Source organism: Mustela nigripes, chromosome 2 (genome assembly GCF_022355385.1).
Source record: "Mustela nigripes isolate SB6536 chromosome 2, MUSNIG.SB6536, whole genome shotgun sequence".
Lineage (NCBI taxonomy): Eukaryota > Metazoa > Chordata > Mammalia > Carnivora > Mustelidae > Mustela > Mustela nigripes.
The window spans coordinates 37,786,191-37,807,577 of NC_081558.1; positions in this window are offsets into that span (position 1 = coordinate 37,786,191).

Consider the following 21,387-nt stretch of genomic DNA (forward strand, 5'->3'; position numbering starts at 1 on the left):
AAAAAAAAAAAAAAAAAAAAAAAAAAAAAAAAAAAAAAGTAAAGAAAGTTAATATTTTAAGGATCTTCGGGATCCTTGGGACTATGACAAAAAATTGAATGTATATGTCTTTGGAGTTCTAGATGGAGAGAAAAAAGGTGGCAGGGATGAAAAAGTAGTCAAAGAAACAGTGATTCAGCTTCCTGGTTTGTGAGGTTATGAATCTAGAGATTCAAGAAACTGAGAAAACCCCAGACAAGAAACCCAATGAAATGAAGACCGAGAAATGTCATAGCCAAATTTCTACACTTGATCTTAGCCAAAAGACCGAGAAGCGATAGCTAAAGAAAAACAAAAAACAAAAACCCTTCAAAACAGTTAGAGAGAAATGATATCTGCCCTATAGAGGGGTTATAATTCAAGTGACAGCAGATTTCTCAGGATAAACCTTGGATGCCAGAAGTAAGTGGCACATTTTTCAAGTCCTAAAAGAAAAGAACTGTCTGCCTAGAATCCTATAACTAGCAAAAATATCCTATAGGGATGAAGGGGAAATCAAGACATTCTCAGATAATGGATAACTAAGAATTTGTCCCCAGAAGACTAAGCATAAGGTGGCTAAAGGGAGGTCTCTGAACAGAAAAATAAACAAACAAACAAATAAATAAATGAAAGAAACTTCCTGTAATGTCAGGAAAAAAGAATGTGGTGAGCAAAAATATGGTTGAATACAATTGATTTTCCATCTTGAGTTTCTAAAATGTGCTTAACAGTTGAGCAAAAATCTTAACACTGATATGATTCTAAATGTATGTAGAAGAATAATTTTAAAAACTATATCATGAACACAGTTTTGTAGGTAAAGACAAGAGTACTTCAAAATTATTTGCAAAATTTAAAAACAATATAATAGTTTTTAAAAAGTTTGAAGTTTTTTAAACTTTTAAAGTTTAAAAAAACTTTTAAAGTTTAAAAAAACTTATAAAAGTTTTAAAAAAGAATGAGTTCATCCCATTTCAAGACTTCTTATATATCTATAGGTAACAAAACTGTGTGGTATCAGTGAAGAGATACATGGATTAATGCAACAGGATAAACAACCCAGAAAGAGATTCATACAAAGATACTCAACTGATTTCTGAAAAAGATGCAAAACCAATTCAATGGAAGAAATATAATCTTTTCAGTAATTGATACTAGAGCAAGTTAGCCATCCACAGGTTTAAAACAAAGAACCCTGCTTAAGTTTAATCCCTTAGACTAAAATTATCTTAAACTAGATCATAGACTAAAATGTAAAACATACCTTTAAGGCTACACAAAGAATTCTTAGCCTTGATAGCAAAAGTACAATCCATAAGAGGACAAATTAATGAACAGAACCTCATCAAAACGCAAACTTTTCTTTGTAAAGTGCCTTGTTAAAGAATGAAAAGTTAGCTTACAGGCTGTGTGAAAATATTTGTAAATGACATTGTTGATAAAGCACTAGCATATAGAATACAGATCAAACTCACAACACTCAACATTAAATAAAGAGCCCGATTAAAAATGTGCAAAAGATATGAACAGACATTTCACTGACAAGGACATACAGATGGCAAATGATCACAGGAAAAAGTGTTCATTAGTCATTAGGAAAATGTCACTCCACAGGGAGATACCAATACACTACTCACCACCCAGAATGACTTGAGATAAAAAATAATGGCAGATTATAGTCAGAAGATCTGGAAAGCTGGATCAGCCCTGCATTGCTCATGGGAATAGAAAATGATATAACCACTCTGAAACAGTTTTGTAGTTTCTTTAAAAGCTGGACGTAGTCCTACACTGTGTTCCAGTAATTACATTCTTGGGCATTTATCTGGGAGAAATGAGAACTAATGTTTCTACCAAAGTCTGTAAATGACTGTTTATAGCAGTTTTATTTATTATAACTCCAAACTGAATGTCCTTCGGTGGGTGAATGATTACAAAAAGAAGAACAGGAAAGTTTGTGCATAGATGAGAACAACAGCAAGCAGTAAAGCAGAGTAAGACAGAGTAACATCGAAATGGGTACTTAAAACATCCAACCTCATTAGGTGGGGAAGCCGGGTGGAGACAGCCAGGCTGGAGTCCTGATGGAGAGTCCTGAGGGGAGCGTCCTCCCCTAAGGTGAGACATCCAGCTGACCATCCCCATAAAGGCCATATTTATAGGCCCAATGACAGGGTTTGAAGTTAAACATTTGTTTGCCTGTGGATAAACATGTTATCATGTCTTAATATATTGAAGGAGCCCGGGGCAGGTTTGTTTGCCTCCCCTCCAGGACTCTATTTGGGGAGATAGGCAGCCCAGCTTGGAGCTGAAAGGATGGAAGGCAAAATTTTTAGTTCTTGGAGTCCAAACCAGAAGGGCAAATTCTGACCCGGAGGCTGGCCAATGTCAATTAACCAAGCTCTTGAGGTCCCTCACGCATCACAAGTCTCACAAACAGCATTCTTGAGCATGTCTGCACACGTGCAGGCGTGCAGGTCAGGGTGGTCCGTTACGCAGGACAAAGCACAGAAACCTCCATCCATAGAGTATAGCATCTGACTCTTGGTTTGGGCTCAAGTCAGGATCTCAGGGTCCTAGGATCCCTGTTGGGCTCCACACCTAGTGCAGATTCTTCTTTGAGAGTCTCTTCCTCTCCCTTTGCCCCTCCCCGGTTCACACATACTCTCTCTTACTCCAATAAATAAATAAATCTCTAAAAAAGAAAAAGGAAATAGTGGCTTTACACTCAAAATTCAAGAAAAAATTGGACCTTTTGAAAAAAATTAAGATCAAATGAATATGAAATTGGAAACTGAAGAATGTCAAAAGGCGAGAAATACTTTAAAAACAGTAAGATGTAGTCAGAGAAATAAAATCATCAGCAGAAGCAGTTAAATAGCAGGATCAACCCTTCATTAAGGAATGTAGAGAATCGTGATAGAAATGGCAGCCATGAAAATGTACCTTTCAGACCTCCACCTGCAGGGAATGTAACTAACCAGGGACCCCCTTTGCGAGACCAGGAAAGCTAGTGCTAGGTATGTGAGGCTATGCTGCCGATGGGCTGCTTCAAGCCAATGATGAAGCACGGAGGAAGACACAGAGCTTCTGAATTCGTCTTTCCCAGCAGCCTTGTCAAAGCTGCTTTGGACTGTGTACATTCTAGAATGCTTCCATTAAATCTTCCTTCCCTCTCCTTCACTGGGCGTCAGCCTTGCCTCGTGATCTGACAGCTTTCCCCTTCTTACCAAACCCTCTCTCTATGTTCTCTCCTATAATGTTTTCCTTCATAAAAATATTTGGACTTGAAATCATATCCTGTCTTCTGCTCCTTGGAAGACCTGAACTAACACAAAAAATCTACCAAGACTTTGAGGCCCTAGACAGTCAGTACAGGACTGGAGTACAGTACATATACACAGAAAACAGAGACTGAAAACAGGGATAAAAAGAAATTCCGGACTGGAAAATAAGTCACCCACCCCTGACTGATACATCCCCTGACTGATACAAAGAATGCTGGCAACCAGATCCTCGTCCCTCAGACAGAGGACCTCAGGACTCTTTCCTGGATCGGCAGAACAACTCTGAAGAAAAGATGTTACGTACTGATGCTGAAGATGTGCTCAACAATATGGCTTTCCCTGCCTACAGTCAACAAGCCCTGCTAAATTTCCAGTCAGTTTCTCGTAGCTTGTTTTTAAATACAAACGGATTAAGTACCACCAGCTATTGGGGGGAAACCTCCAAGGAAGAAAGATATTGAAAGGAATAAATGGAGCAAACTAGATATATAAAGCAATATACGGATATTAGATACAGAGACTACAAACAGGGAAAAAAACACATAAAAGAAAAACAAATAAGAATCCTCAAAGATTGGTGCACCTGGGTGACTCGGTTAAATGTCTACCTTTGGCTCAGGTCATGATCCTGGGGTCCTGGATCGAGCCCCATGTCTAGCTCCCTGCTCAGTGGGGAGTCTGCTTCTCTCTATCCTTCTGACCCTAGCCTCTCATGCTCTTGGGCTCTCTCTCTCTCAAATGAATAAATTTTTAAAAATTTTAAAGAAGTAAAAGAATCCTTAAAGATAGGTGTGACACTGCTTCTATAAAACAAAAAACGGGATACTAACTATTAAAATAAGTAACTAGAAATCAAAAGAAAGCTCTTGGGAAATAAAAGAGAAATACTTGCAAGGAAATTGGTTTTAAAATGGGAAGATGACGTCAGAAATGTTTTCTAGAAGGTAGAACAAAAAAAAGGAAGGAAATGGAAAATGAGAGAAAAGAATGAGAAAAAATTCTTAGGATTGTTTTAAGAGTAAGTTTAAAAGAGAGATGAGAGAAAAGTAGAGGGCAAGACATGATTAAATAAATAGCACAAGTGTAATTTTCCAGAACTGAGAGACACACTGAAAACTGAAACTCTTCACAAGGTACCCAGCATGAGGAATAATGGGAGAGGAGAGTGGTAAACAGCACACCTGGGCACATCGTTGTGAAATTCCTACAAACCAGCAAGAGAATATCTTAAAATCTTCCAGATACAGAGCCATCGAATCCTATCATTTTATTAATGCTTAAAATATTCCAGTGGGAGATAATATACGACAAATGAAAAATGGAAAGCTATGGCATAAAGAGAAGGGATTCTTCAAATGCAGAGAGGGTTCATGAATCATTTGATGTGTTTTGTAAGTTTTTGTATAAATACGCATTGGTCTCAGGAGAGTCAGAGCTTTCAGAAGCTTCCCCAGTGAGCCCGTGGTGGATGAATGGATTCACGGATAGATTCGGGGATGGATGGATGGATGGGTGGGTGGATGGATACATAGATAGACCCGGAGACAGATAGACGCAAGTGAAGGACCACAGTTAGAAAATAAGAATATCCTTCAAATTATCCATCTCTAAGACTTTTATTATTTGATTTTTACTTTTTAACTCAAATATATCATTTGGGTTTTCCTGGATATTACTAAAGCTAGAGAAAATATTATTAAGATCTCACTTATGCAAGGAGCTTAATCTGACAATGTCTTCTCTTGGTAACACTATCAGAAATACACATATTACAGTTGGAGAGTTTTAGAGCTGAACTAAGCATATGATAATACTAATAATCACTGGCATTGTTTTTATGGTAGTGTTTATAAATCACATTCAGAATTGTGACCTTATGTGTGCCTTCAACAATCTTTTGAGTTATGTAATCCAGGTTTTCTCACTACATTTAATTTACAATGTTTCACATGTTCTAAAAAGAAATTCTACAGAAAAGTAGTCTGCAAAGAATGGCCACAAAAAAGTGTCCTAATCATTAATAAATTTATCATAAATTTGTCATAATCATTAAAAATAAGTTTAAGTCAATGTTCATCATGGGAAGGGTAATGAAATTATGTGTTCCTCATGTTTATATGAATCTGAATTACTAACACTTGATTGAAGACCTAACAGTAATGACTCAGTGACATTGATAGAAGCAGATATTATTTTTAACCATACTTTCTGAAGAAGTGAAGTTGTTTCCCTAAAAAAAGCCCTTTTTTAAAATACACATAGTTTTCTTTTATGGATCACAAAACAGCCCATGCTCTTTTTAGAAAACTTGGAACTTAACACACAAGACAACATAAAAATCACCCATAATTCCCCATCCAGAAATAGCAATGATTAAGATGTTTATATATTATTTTTCCAATTTTTTTCTATGCCTACAAAAGAATATTATCAAATCATGTACCTATTAACCAGCTTTAATAAATTTAAACATGTCAGTGAGAAGATTTCCAGGACATACTGTACACTATCCTGCTAAGTAAACATAATTGAATATATTACAAACTTCTCTTGGTATTTCTGAGTTCTGGTTGCAAGTCCCAATTGTTGCCTAGTGACATTCTCAGGATCTGCTGAGAGATGTCGATTCCTTACCCTGGCCTTCTACAGTTCCTCACACTCTTTCTTTTTAAACACCCGACTGTGATTTTGTTTTGTATGACTTGTTTTCTCATGAATGACCAACATTAACTAGTATTTTTGCTGCCCTAAGAGTACTAATCCCATGTCGTGTCTGTTTCTAATTGAATGCTTTTAATTTGCTGTGTACTAGGAAACCCCGTAACTAAGTTTATTAATAATCATACCTCCACCCAAAGCAGCAAGGATAGCTAGCATATTTTGGAACACTTATTTCACTCCAGGCAATTACTGTGGTAAGTGCTTTTAATCTTCATAACAACTGATTGGGAAACTGTAGATTAGGCAGATATTAAGTAATTTGCCCAAATTCACACAAGAGTACTGACGTGAAGTAGAATTGATAGGACTGACATCTGGAGGAGGCAAATTGTATGGGGGTTTTAAGCCTGCATGATTGGTGGAATGGTTGTACTAATACCGAGAACCAGGAGTATGCACCCTTAGTGGAAGATGAGATGATTTTAGGGTACACCCTAAAGGATTTTAAGCATAAAGATGTGGACAAGAACATTAACAATACTGAATTACATAGTGAGCTTCATTTAGCTCCAGTTTTTCTGATTATGTCTGGGAGAAAGTCTCAATGCGTGCTAATATGTTTTTAATACCTTACTAAAACTCGCTAGCATATTTTTTGATCCAAAGGGAACAGGCTTTGGAGATACAGCTTTTGACAGACAGTAGTATCTGATTATAATCATATTTTTCTGATTATTTATTTACTTCATCATTTATTTATATTGGATAAGGCCAACTTAAAGAAGTTTAATAATGATGTCATCTTTGTGGATGTGAGATTTTTCTTTTTAAATAAAATTATTTAAACGTTAAAAGTTGAGTTGATTTTTTCCCATTAAATAATAACAGATGTCTGTAGATATGGCAGAACAAAACCATGAGTGTGTCATATAAATTATTAAATATAAAAATATGTGTCTAGTGGGAGAAAAATATCATCAAAGAGGATAATCTGGTTCATACTAGGTCCCAAGAGTTAAATTTTCAGTAATTTTGTGAGCAAGTTGTTAAACATAGCCATTAGATTATACAAATTTACCATTAAGTAAGTTATAGTAAAAATAATGGTAATAAATCCTCAAAACTCATCACTTCCTATCTTGCCACATTTTACTATTTTCTTTGTTCTTATAGTTATTTATGGGTACTGTGTCTGTAGGTTGGAAATATAATCTAATGGTGTCTTACTGTGCACTTCTTCCCAGGTCCATGTTCAGTAAATTCCTGGTGGTAGTTCAGAATGGACCATAGTGGGAGTATTTACAGTATAGAAATTGGCAAAAGCTATAGACTAGAATTTTTTCCTCCTGGAGAGGTAGTTGTTAGCCACTTACCAGCACACCACTGGATATGAGAGTAAATGGAAATGAATTTCCATGTCCCTGGCCAATGATTCCTGGTGACATACTTTTAGTTGGTAGAGGAAGCCTTCCTTGAAAAGGAATAGATGGTAAGTAATAGAGAACACCTTGACCAGAGACAGTAGGGAGCTGTTGATCATTTTACATGAACACTTTGCGAATGAGAAATTCTGCCTCCTGTCTCTGAAAGAGGCATAGAGAATATATCTTCTAAATTTTTTTCCTTGGGAAAACTAAATCCGTCCTACTTTTGTTTATATTATTTTAATTAAATTGTGTTTCAATAATTTCTTGACAAGTAGTATTCTTTGAAATTTAGTTACTTTCCTCAGTGATGTGAACTTATTCTTAAAATCCATAAAATGTAAAAGAAGCCAAAGTAGAGTGATAAAAATGTCAGTTGTAGTAACAGAATTTATGGCTTTGGTTTTAATACGAGGAGTGTTTTGAAAATATCTTGTCTCTTATCTTGTGCACACAGTGGCTCTTATTCAGCTGAGGAAGAGGTTAAGTGAGAAATGAGTTGGCTCGCCAAGGATACATTTGTCCCACCCACCGTCAGCCCCCAACACACATATATACTTACACACACATACTCTGATGTTAATTTGATTTGAAAAAATATCAGGAAACATCATCATCAATTTCTCCTCTTGCAAAAGTGATTATTCTTGCTTGACTGCCCTCTGCTGGAATTCCTGAAATATACACTTTGCCTCTACTTACAGGGACACGTTGTAGGCGGCATGTAACTTAATAACGTGAGCAATCTTTGCAAGGCGTATTATGTGCAGAAGCCCAGGTATGCAAGATTAGAAATAAAACTGAGTTAAGCATTAAATGCAGTGGTCAAGTGTTGATTTAATTAGCCATGAAAAATAGCCAGGGTTTGAATGGATCAAAGAAAACAATTATACATAATGGGTGAGCTGAAAACAATTGACTATTACTGAAAAAGAGGAATGCTTTAATTAAACTAAAAGATATACCTAATGTTAAATGAGGTGGCTACAAAAGCTCCCCAAATAAAACTGCTTAACTGCTGAGTATAATATGAGAGATCAGAAGGAGTGTTTAAATATACCTAATAAAAAATACAACCTTATTAAAATTGTATTGCTATTATTTAAAACTATAGTGAGCCTTTGTTCTGTAAGCAAAGTCCCAACATTTAAGAATATTTGTTTACTTGTTTAAAATATTTAGGTTTCTCATTTAATATTAATTCCGATGCAAAGGTACTGCTTTTGTGCGCTTAACAGGAATATCATTTTGTACTATTTAGAGAAAAATTATTTTAAAGAGAATAGTGATTGTGGCATATCAGACCTTATCAGGTACTAGTTGAGCATATACTTATCTGTGCATTTGTAGAGCTTTCCAAAGTTACAGGAACACAGATCGATTGCCAAATAGGTTAAGTTGGTGGTAGAATTGACACCGGAATTCACAATTGAACGTATCCACGTGGACTGGTTTTACTATAAAGATCAAATCCCTCACCTAAGAAATTTGAGCTCCTAGACAGAACAGACTCCTATCAGGACATTTGCTGTTCAAAGAGAGAGCCTTTATTTCTCTCACCCTATTCCTTCTGTGTTGTTGTCAATATAAGAAATAAACAAGGTGATTAGAGAGCTGCACGAGAAGAGAGAATGAGAAAAATCAGAAAATGAACAGGAAGAAGACAAAAGATTCTTTCTCTCCACACACCATTTTGTTTGACTCTTGTCCCTCCTGTGGGTTAGACTCTGTGAAGTTAAGCTTGTAAAAAGCCAAGTTTTCCAAGTTCAAAACATGGACTCTGCATCACTGCACATTATGGTTTAATGTACAATAAGGCCAGGACCTTCTTGGAAACAATGCTAATCAAGTGGTTATGGATGTTAATTCTTTTGCAGTAAAAACTGACAATGATACAAGTAAGTCATTTCTCCTATTGTGAAAATGACAGTTATGTACTTTATGTACTTTAAACTCATCAGCAGAGGGAAAGAAGGAGATTATAGGGACTCGTTCACTTCAAAAGACTAAATGCACTCTGTTCTACCGCTCCCCCTACCACTGATCACACACCGAGTAGATTTTCTTTTCTTTTCTCTCTCTCTCTCTCTTTTTTTTTTTTTTTTTAAGATTTTGTTTATTTATTTGACAGACAGAGATCATGAGTAGGCAGAGAGCAGGCGGTGGGGCGGTGGGGAGGAAGCAGTCTCCTTGCTGAGCAGACAGCCCGATGTGGGGCTCAATCCCAGGACCCTGGGATCATGACCTGAGCCAAAGGCAGAGGCTTTAACCTACTGAGCCACCCAGGCGCCCCACCGAGTAGGTTTCTGATACTGATTTGCAAGGAAAATCTGAAGGCAGAGTGGGATGGTAGACATGGAATTTGATTTCACTTTCTGAGTGTCATAAGGTGAATTCGGTCATTGAATTTTGAATGGGACCAACCAATCCAACCCTTGTCAGAGAAAGATTGTATAAAAAGTCATAATATAAATGGGAAAAAAATTCATATTTCTTTGGAAAGTTTGTGTGTGCTCACCTCTTTTGGAATTATACATTCATATTGGAGGTTAAAAGTATTAAAATACTGTGTAATCTGATGTTATTCTGAATGAAGAAGTAAACCCTATTTTATTCATAGGAGAAGTATTAGTAGAGCATAATTATAACAAATAACTACAAAATATTGCATTTTTAAATGTTCTGTCATCACTGTGCTAAGCGTTTTACTAGCATTATATCACTGACTTTTTTAAAAACACCACTTTGGCGTAGCTACTTAATCACGCCCATATTACAGATTGGAAAATTCAGGCTCAGAGGCCTAAGGTCACAGAGACACTATGTATAAACCCAGAATTCTCATCCTGGTATTTCCGACTCTGAGGGCAACGTTCTCAAACACCTGGTGCATCAGGGATAGGTTCATTCAATCTTTGAAAAGTCCTGCAGTGCCCTTCCGGGTCATTCTCCTGGTTCTGAGTAAGGCATCACGTACTTGGGAACTGAAGGTTCTCCATTTCTTTTAAAAACTGAAAGCAACCACCTACGACATTTCTAGATTACTGATCCTCAAAGAATTTTAAGAAATTCTACACAATACTAAAGCATGATGGAAGAGAATTTTCATCCTCTTTGGATAAATTTCCGTTGTCTACGGGCCATCATCTTTGTTCGTGTTTCCAGAAACCTATTCTGGGGAAGTGATCTGACAGACAGCCTGCTCCCAGAGCAGCACGGCCCTTTCTCCACTCTCGTCTCTCTGCAGCATCTGCATTGGGCTTGAGCCCGGATCCATATTTACGAGACATATGTAGACACTTTTCCCTTTCTTGGCAAATGCATAAATAGAATCCTAATGTCTACATGTAGGTACTATATAAATACAAAGTTGTGCATACTCTGTGGATGTCATGCATCATTTATCTGTGTATTTTTAGCGTCACCAACACATTTACATATGCTGTCATGTTTCAAACCGCACCTCAATATAGTGCCTTTTTCAACATGAACTCGGCAGCAGGCAACATCATTCTTTGAACATTTTCATCACAAATGAAGGTCAGAAAGCAAGAAAACAAATCCCAAAATAGAAGACAAATTTTAAATGGGTAACACTTTCCTAATATGTTCTGAAGATTCTGTAGAATTATCTAGAGCAGAGGACTGAATTTTTTTACTGTATACTTAGATTCATGCAGTCATTTTAATGTACCTTATTATGCCAGGATTTCCAGAGATGAATGTTTACACCTTGGCCATTGTCTAGGGGGAATAGAGTTATATAAACCATCATTTGCGATTTTGTGTTAGGCACCTGTAAGGTATTGGAACAAAAAAGGGGAAACACTCTCTCGAGATGACTGAAGAAGTCAGGGAAACTTTATTTGTGATCTAATATTTAAATTGATTCTTGGAGAAGGAGGAAAGGTTTGGATTTTCTTTTGTATGAAACACTAGAAGGGCTAGAGGTCAGTTGACCACAAGATCAAGTCTAAGATCAAATCTAGCAGACAAAGTTTGAGATGCTTGGCTTTCTTAGAAGGGATCGATCTTAAGTTTCAGAAAACAGGAAGTGGGCAGGTGATTTCCCTTTCCTTCTTTTACGGAAGCCATAAGCTGTCTCTCTTTGACCTTGTATTTCTGTATACTGTAGATATGGCAAATTAGGCTAGGGGGTTAGTGGTAGAACCGTACCAATGATTTTTCTATCCTTTTCCTTGAGAAGCAGAACATTTCATTAAACAAAATATTTCTTGGAATATGGAGTGTAAAACAGTTAAAAGCAGAGAGCTTGTCTCGCTGAAGTGAAGGACAGGGAGAAAAAGACCACCTACAAGGTACCATTTGAAAATCCCTGAACTTGATAAAAAGTGTGTGTGTGTGTGTGTGTGTGTGTGTGTGTGTGTGTGATTTCTTTAAGTTCCTAAATCACTTTAATTGCTTTCTTACCCTCAGATTGCATCTAAAGAACTCTAACTCAATTTGCAATCACTGATCTGTGGAATTTCAGAGACCCAGGAAAGATCTGTTCTGTCTGTCCTTAATGTCTTTCTTCCAATGGGTATATACGTAGCAAGTGTTCTGTATTGACCTCAACAGTGGTTCTCAGAGTGTAGGTGAACAGTGATCACCCAGGAGACATGATAGATGCAGATTCCTGGACCATCTCCAGTGATACTGATACCTCTGGGTCTGGGGTAGACATCTAGGTCTCTCTGTGGATGTCACTGCATTGCAGGTAATTCTGACGCAGTGATCTACCAGATGTATGGGCTACCGTATAGACTGCATTCGGGACAAAGGCATGACAGAATAAAACAATAAATTGAAAGGAAAAGAAGAGCAGAAAAGAGAGAAGAGGAGATTGTAGGTTAGTTGCAAAAGGCCAACAAAAATTACCTAGGACGCCATGTGGTGATAGTGATGGCAGGTTGCTACCTCTGCTTTGGAACAATGGTTAGAAGAAATCTCTAGAAGTCCTTGGGTGTGTTTTTCCAAATCACTAGCATTTAGTCAGGCTGTGTGCACCTCTCCCTACCCTGTCCTCCCTCTCTCTGTTCCTTCATTTCCTCCACCTACTTCTTTCTTTTTTTTTTTTTTTTAAGATTTATTTATTTGAGAGTGGGGGTGGGGGAGGGGCACAGGGAAAGAATCTCAATCAGACTTCCCACTGAGCATGAAGCCCTACCCAGAGCTTGATCCCATGACCCATGGGAACATGACCTGAGCTGAAACCAAGAGTCTGAACGTTTACCTGACTAACCCACCTAGGTTCTCCACCCCCTACTTATTTCCTTAACAGTCTTTTGAAAGCTATCACCAGGTTTTATAAAGAAAATCTTGCAAAATTTCTGGTAAACACATTCTGGAATTTCACTACTACATGGTCCTTTGTGAGATGTTTTTATGTTGCAGCAATTGTAGAATATATCTGTATGTGTTTGCTATATACCTGCTTTGTGTCTTACATTATTTCATAAGCATTTCTCTATTGTGATGTATCTTCTTATAGTACCTACTATAGTACCAAGGAGATACAAGGATGAAAATATTTAGTGCATGTAAAATGCACTAGAATGAATGGCATACAATAACTATTCATTAAATTATAGCATTGTTGTATGCCCTTTCCCAAGCTCAGAATTATCTTTTTATAGGTGCCCAGAAGAGGAGTTAATGGGTCAGTTTGTATGAACATTCTTTTTGTAAAAACATTTGAAGGTCTTAGTACAAGATTTGTGTGTGTGTATGTTTAATGCATTGTTTTTCAAAGAGTCAGTTTAATTTGCAACACCACCAGCCGTGTTTGCGAGTATCCATTTCATTGGCCCTCGTTAGTATGTGTAATTTTATTATTTTTTAAAAGCTGATATTTTTAAATTGCATTATTGCATTTTGTGTGTGTGTGTGAGAGAGAGAGAGAGGGATTTGTCTGTGACCTGTTCCCATATTTTTTTAACTTTAAATATTTTCTTATTGTTTTACATGGGCCATGTAATATATTATGAGCTGTGCATGTATTTCTAGGTTTGTTTGGTTTTTTTTTTTTAACTTAGTTTGCTATGGGTTTAAAAAAAAATGTACAAATGTTTTTCATTTTCTTGAAATCCTGCCTGCTGGTATCTCAATCCCCCCTTCCCCTTTCCTCGCTAATAGTTATTTCCACCATTCCTACCATGCAAAGCATACACATTTATGATTAATTATACATTTATGATTAATTTCAGTATTCATTTATATTTTTTAAAAGATTTATTTCTTTACATTTAGAGAGAGAGAGAGAGTGGGGCAGAGAGGGGTTAGAGGGAGAGCGAGAGACTCTTAAGGAGATTCATGCTAAGCATGGAGCCCAATGTGGGGCTCGATCTTACCACCCTGAGATAATGACCTGAGCTGAAACCAAGCGTCAACTGCTTGACCGATTGAGCCACCCAGGCACCCTTTCGTTTCCATTTTCTTTTTACAGTTCTACTAGTCAATGCCCGCTAGTGTCTTTTCATCATAGTTTCCCCAATGATCCCTTTGTTAGAAGTTTGTCCTTGGGTAGTTTTATCAAGAAGGGCTTATGGGAAAAATCATCTGAGTTCTTCAATGTTCAAAACTGTGTGTGCATGTGTGTGTATTTTAATAACATTATTCTTAAAGGATAGCATGGAGGAATATAAAATCTTTGAATCATTCTTTACTTTCTTATCTTCTGATTTAAAATATTATTATGAAGAAATTTTGAGGCAAACTTCATTTCTTTCTCCTTTAACAAGTGGCTTGGCCTTTTTGTCCTATTCCCTACCAGAACTCCTTTCTCTGAATCTTTAAGATTCAAAAAATTTACAAAGATGGGTCTTGATGTTGACTGTTTCTGGCCAGTTATCTATGGTTCATGGTATATCCTTTCTTTAAGGAGACTCAAATCTTATTCCATCCAGGACGTTTTTTGGTTGCATCAAACCTTTAAATATATTGATTTTTCATTGCTCTGATCTTCCCTTGAGGATTCTAATAATACAGATGTCACATCTCCTTTTCCTACATTCCATATCTATTATTTTTCTAATGTAAACTTTCTTTTTTCTTATTTTGTTTGTGTTTTCCTCTCTAGTGTCCGTATCTTCTGTCCTGTATTCCACAGTGGCCATTCCTGCGCTCTCTGCAATTTTTTGCTCATTGCTTTTGTAATTTGGGTGTTTGTGTTAAAACTTTTCATGTTGTATTAAACTTTTCATTTTGAAATAGTTGTAGATTCATATACAAACTATAATACAATACAATACCACACTATAATACCACACCCAGAATATTAACTTCAATACAGTTAAGATACAGGAAGTTCTGAGAGGAAAAAATGAAACAAGATGACACGAAAGAGGAAGACAAACCATAAGAGACTCTTAATCTCAGGAAACAAACTGAATGTTCCTGTAGTGGAGGGTGGTGAGGGAATAGGGTAGCTGGGTGATGGACAGTGGGGAGGGTATATGTTGTGCCGAGCACTTTGTATTGTGTAAGACTGATGACTCACAGACCTGTATGCCTGAAACAAATAGTACATTATATGTTAATACTAAAAACTTTTTTAGAAAGAATAAAATGCCTAAGAATAAACTTAAAAAAAAAAAGATATAGGAAGTTCCCATCACCACAGAAATCCTTCACATTGAACTTTTATAGCCATACTCACTTCCTTCTTGACCTCCAATTCCCCCTACTGACCTTAGCCCTGGCAATCAAAGATCTTCTATTGTTCTCTATAATTTTATCATTTCTAGAATGGAGCAGACATGAAATTATACAGTATGTGTACTACTAAGAATTTTTTTTTTTAAAGAGTGAGAAAGAGTGTGTACTTGCATATGAACAGTGGGAGTGGCAGAGGGAGAGTAAGAGAGAGAATCTTAAGCAGGCTCTTCACTGAGTGCAGAGCATGAGAGCATGATGCAGGGCTCCATCACATGACCCTGAAATCATGACCTGAGCTGAAGTCAAGAGTCAGATGCTCAATGGACTGGACCACCTGGGTGCCCCCCTCCTCCACCTTGTAACACAAGCCTTGATCTTTTTAATGTCTTTGCCTTTTCCCAAAACATCATAAAGTTGTAGTCATGACTTATGTAGACTTTTCATGTTGGCTTTGTTCATTAAACAGCATATTAAGATTCATCTAAGCCCTTGATTTTTTTGCCCAGGTAGCTCATTTTTTTAAAAAATTCAGAATACTATTCTATAGAATGGATGTACTACAGTTTGTTCCTTCATTCAATTGTTGAAGGACATTTTGGCTGCTTCCACTAATGGGCAGTTATGATTATATCTTCCCTCAATATTCATGAGCAAGTTTTTGTGATTTCAAATTGGTTAGGTAAGTACCTAGGAGCACAATCGCTGGATCCTATGTTTAGACTGTTTTAGTTTATAAGATACTGCCAAGCTGTCTTTCAAAGTGACTCTATCATTTTTGCATTCCCACCAGTAATAAGGTAGAATTCCTTTCACTCCATATACTCACCAGCAATTGATATTGTCAATTTAAGCCAAATACATGTTTCATATCAGTGTTTTAATTTGCATTTCCCTAATCACAAATGATGTTGAGTACTTTTTCATATTCTTATTTGCCTTCTGTAGGTCTGCTTTAGTGAGGTGTCTGTTCCATGATTTTGTCCACTTTTAAATTGAGTTGTTTCTCATTGTTAATTTAAGAGTTCTTTGTATATTTTGAATACAAGTTCTTTATCACATTTTCTGCAAGTACTTCTCTCAGTCTTCACTTATGTTCTAATTTTCTTAACAGTGTCCTTTGCAGAGCAGAAGTTTTCTTATTTTCTAATTAAAATTTCCAAATTTTAATGAGTGCAGTCTGTCTTCTCAAAATTTTTCCTCATGGATTGCAATTTTTGTGTTCCACACAAAACTTATTACCAAACCCAAGGGCATACAGATATTCTCTAATGTTTTAGAGAACTGCACTTTACATTTGGGTATATAATACATTTTCAGTTAATTTTTGTATAAAGTTAAGGTATGTATCTAGCTTTAGCATCATCATCATCATTATTATTATTCTGCATACAGACCTCCATTTTTCTAGTGCCATTTGTGGAAAACAGTACCCTTTCTCTATTGAAGTGCCTTTGTTCCTACCTAGTCAAATATCAATTGACTATATACCCCTATCAATTGACTACACTATATATACTAGACTTGGGCCTAGTTCTGGACCCTTTCCTCTTCCATCAGTCTATGTATCTGCTTGTTCACCAAAACCATACTGTCTTGATCATGGCAGTTTTATATCAGCTCTTGAAATAGGATCTTTGAATCCTCTAGCTCTGTTGTTCTTTAATATTGTATTGGTTTTTCTAGGTCTTTGTCTTTTCATATAAACATTAGAATCAGTTTGTCAATATCTACATATATTACATATATGTATATGTATGTCCAGAGTTTTTAGTTGTAATTAGTGAGAAGAATAATGAAGGACAGATCTACTTTGTTTTGACATAAACACAAGTCCCTCCCAACTTTTTTGTTTTTATATTTTACTTCTAAGAGCTATCCATGCACATCACATTTTATATCCCTTTTTTAATATCTCAGTGTCTCTGATTTTTATATCCTCTTTTTTATATCTCAGTGTTTCCCCTAAATTCTTGTATTTATACTTTGATAATGTTCTTGCATTCATGCAAGGATTCTTGCATTTTTCTTTATGGTCTTCTTAGAAGTGAGCACTACCTCACATTTTCAGAACACTCAATGATATTTTTAGCTGGAATTATTTTCTGCTTCTTGGAAATATTTTATAGTAAATGTATTTTTACCTCTTGAACCATTTGCTGTTCTTTGCCACTGATTTCATGTTACATCTTTGTGTTGATACCATTCTAGAATTTTTCTTATCACACCTAACGGATTGAGTGGTTATTTCCAGAAGATTTGCTGTGGTGTGAGAGTTCAGGATGGGAGTTTGGGATGACCTCCAGGTTCACAACCAGAAAACTCTCTCCTCTGCTACCAAAGAGACAAATATGCAAATATGCCCTTCCTAAAAATATAGCATGTCAACGTGATTTTTTGTAGAAGTCCCCCTCACCTACTTCTCTGAACCAAACCAGGTCACAGTTGTTCTATTGTCAGCCCTGTCTACTTCATTTTCTGCCCACTCGCTGCTCATACAGGATATGAAAATTTTTTTCACTACAGGGTGAGGCTCTCCTTTTCAGGAAATGTATTATTGTTAATTCTTGCCTTTAGCTGCTTTTGCCAGGTCCTCTCAGCAGCCTTTTTTTTTTTTTTAAAACATTCTCCTCACCTTCTCCCAGTCTAAGCTGTCTTTGGCAGATCATCTATATATCGCAGGGTTTTATCTATATCTTAGCTTCATTGTAAATGGAGTTTACAGACAATTCACCACCACCACCCACCCCCCTCCCGTCTTCATGATATTGTTATATGATTTCCAAGGAGAGAATGTAAAAGAAGTGCTGACTTAAGGAGACATTTTCATTCTGGAAATTTTCAACCTGCCTTTATTGAGTACCAATATATGTCTTCAAAAGAAGACATATATTGGAAGGTGAGACAACAAAGAACACCTTGGTAGTGTTTGCTCAGGGGTAACAATTTTCAATTGGCAATTTAACCTTCATCAAAATACTTTCTAGAGAATTCACAGAAAGTTTATTTGAGTTAACTAGGCGTTGCCTCCAGTTCATTCTTTGGCTGGTTGGTGATTTCAGGTAAAGCGCTTTCAAAATTTCCACATGAAGCATTTATTATATGTTGGAAAGAAGTTATAAATGCTCTGTACACTAATTGCTATTACTTCTCATGAACTCCAACATAATGCTTATGTTGGAAGACTGAACTGGTGTGCTTATTTTAGAGTTCCTGTTTTATAAGGAAAGAAACGTTCTACACATATAATGGTGCTATGTAATTTGACTGAATCCATCAGACACCTTGTCATAGAGGGTTTTTTATAGGTCCTTCTGTGACAAAATGGGACTTTGGCACACAGCAAGAGATGCCACTTGTTTTTCACTATTGATTCTAGGATTCCTACTTCACTACCTCTTTCAGGAAGCAAAATAGAAGAGTTTATATGCTTTTTCATCCAGAAACATGCTCTGGGTCCAACCCACTATTAAAAGTTTGGAAGCTATAGAAAATTATACATGGTAGATAAAGATCATCTACAAATTTTTTCCTTAGACAAACCAGATTGTTAATGTTTTAGAATATTTTGTGCATCTTTTTCTGTGCATTTCATCTTAATTGTCATCCTGTTTCCATGTAATTCTTGTTTGTTTGTTTTTATTTGGTTTAATAGTAAATGTTATTAAGTGTTATTTAAAATCTTTCAAATATCATTTGAATAATTGAATTAATATTCAATATTGTTGAAAACACAAGACTAGACAACAGGAAAGCAAAGGCATGCCATTCTTGGACAGCAAGATTTATTATAAAAATGTCAAGCATCCAATACTTAATGCATAAGTAAATTAAATCTCAATTAAGTCCAGAAGTTCCTTTAAAGTATTTTTGGAAAGAGTGAAGGGAAAAGGTGAAATGCTCTATATATCCATGTGGAAGAATAAATGTTCAAAATATTATATTATATATATATAATTATATATTTTGTATATATAAATATTTATATATATATAATTAGATTAAAAATTGCATGAGGTGATTAATTTCTAGAATTTAAAATATACCATGATTTAGTATACTCAAAATACTAAGGGATTAGCATTAGAACAGAAAAATATATCTGTGGGAAAATATACCTGAGTATACTTAGAAAATTAAAATATAATAAAGATGGTACTTTGATTACATAGGAAAAGAGTGGTTTATTTACTAAATGTGCTTTCACAACTGACTATCCATCTGGATAAACAGTGGTTTTGGACCCTCACCTCACCCAATAAACAGAAATAAATTCCAGATGGGTCAAAGGTTAAAAGCTTTCTTAAAAAAAAATCAAAAACTTGATAGGAAGATGTGGGAAAATGTTTTTATAACTCCAGGATGAAGGAAAGTAATTTAAGCAAGACAGAAAACTCAGAGCTCTAAAAGAAACCTATAATTCCATAAAGGTATTTCTGCGTGTTAAAGTACACCAAAAACCAAGTCAAAAGACAAAGGATAAACTGGAGGAAAATGTTGTAACACATACGACAGAAAAAGAATATTAGCCATCATAGTATAAAATACCTACGATTATATGAGCAAAAGACATGTGGAATATAAATAAGCAATTGACAGAAGAAACTCAAAAGTGAGGTAAACATATGAAAGAACACTTTATTTCATTAGTAACAAGAAGGTACTATTTTCACCCCATCAGACTGGCAAAAGAATTTAATGAAGTGCTGGTGAGTACATGGGAGGAGGACATTTTCATACATTGCTGGTGGGAATTTATTGATATAGACTTTAGAAAGTGATATGGAGGAGGCGCCTGGTTGATTAAGCATCTGTCTCTGGCTCAGGTCATGATCTTGGGGTCCTGGGATGGACTCCCACATCAGACTCCCTGCCCAGTGGGGAGTCTGCTTCTCCCTCTCCCTCTTGCTCCTTCCCCCTGCTTGGTGCGCTCTCTCTCTCTCAAATAAATAAATAAATAAATAAATAAATAAATAAACAAACAAACAAATAAATGATATGGAAATATGCATTCCAAATTAAAGCAACATGCCCTTTGCCCTAGCAACTCCACTTCTGGGAATCCTTTCTATTTAAAGCCCTCTACATAGTGATATGTTTAGGGATGTTTATTTAGCATGAAGGGGCAAAACAAACACAAAAACAAACCCCTCCCCGCCCCCAAAACTTGTAATCACCCTGAATATCAATAAATGGGGAAAATACTTAAAATAAAGTATGTTCCACCATTTTAGGAAATTTCATTCAGGGTGCCTGGGTGGCTCAGAGGCTTACCAGCCTCTGCCTTCAGCTCAGGTCGTGTTCTCAGGGTCCTGGGATCAAGTCCCACATCAGGCTGTCTGCTCAGCGGGGAGCCTGCTTCCTCCTCCTCTCTCTGCCTGCCTCTCTGCCTACTTGTGATCTCTGCCTGTCAAATAAATAAATAAAATCTTTAAAAAAAAAAAAGAAAGAAAGAAAGAATCATTTGGCTAGCAAACAAGCAAACAAAAAAGAGTGATTTAGAAAGATATCTGGTGATCCGTACTGATGTCCATGACATGGTGTTCAGTGAGACAAGCCACTTATTGAGAAATGTCTAAAGAATGATCACATTTATGTAAAAATAAGCGATGAGCAGAATGTTCTCTCCATGTGAATTTGTGCACATAACTTAGGTAAGTAAGGAGGAAAGTGAGGAAGGAAACAAATCCATTGGTAAGTAGGCTAATCTTAGTGGGGGTGAGAATTAGGTAGGAAACACCAAGGTAGTAACAAAATGGAAACATATTGAAGTATGTATTGTAAATGCAGGCTATCAAATTTGATTTTATTGTAACCATGTACAAGTTTCATACACTTGCAGCAGCACTGAAGTTTTCTTGGTACACATGAAAATTGTGGACTGGGTGATGAAATTCCAGAGAATTTTCCTTTGGGTTGTCATTGTTATTTTGATAGCAGGTTTGAGTTAAATTATTTAAAAATAATATGCATTCTTATAACCACACAGTATTTTACTTGTGTCCAGAATTTGTGCTATGAACAACTTTGCATATAAATCATCCACATTTCAGACCATATTCTTAGCAATGGTTTTAAAGCATAGGTACAAGACTAAAATACACAAACACTTTGAAATTTCCCAACATTTCTTGCCAAATACTTTTTAGAAATTATTTCTACCATACTATTCAGGTTTTAGAGAATAATCCTTCTAACATCTGTCTGCATTTACTCCTCTATTAATTTCTAACTTGATAATATTTTTCTTTTATTTTTTTGGAGAGTTTCTCATTTTTAAAATCCAAACAATAATATATACACACTTAAAAACGGTTGTACTAATTTTACACATGCAA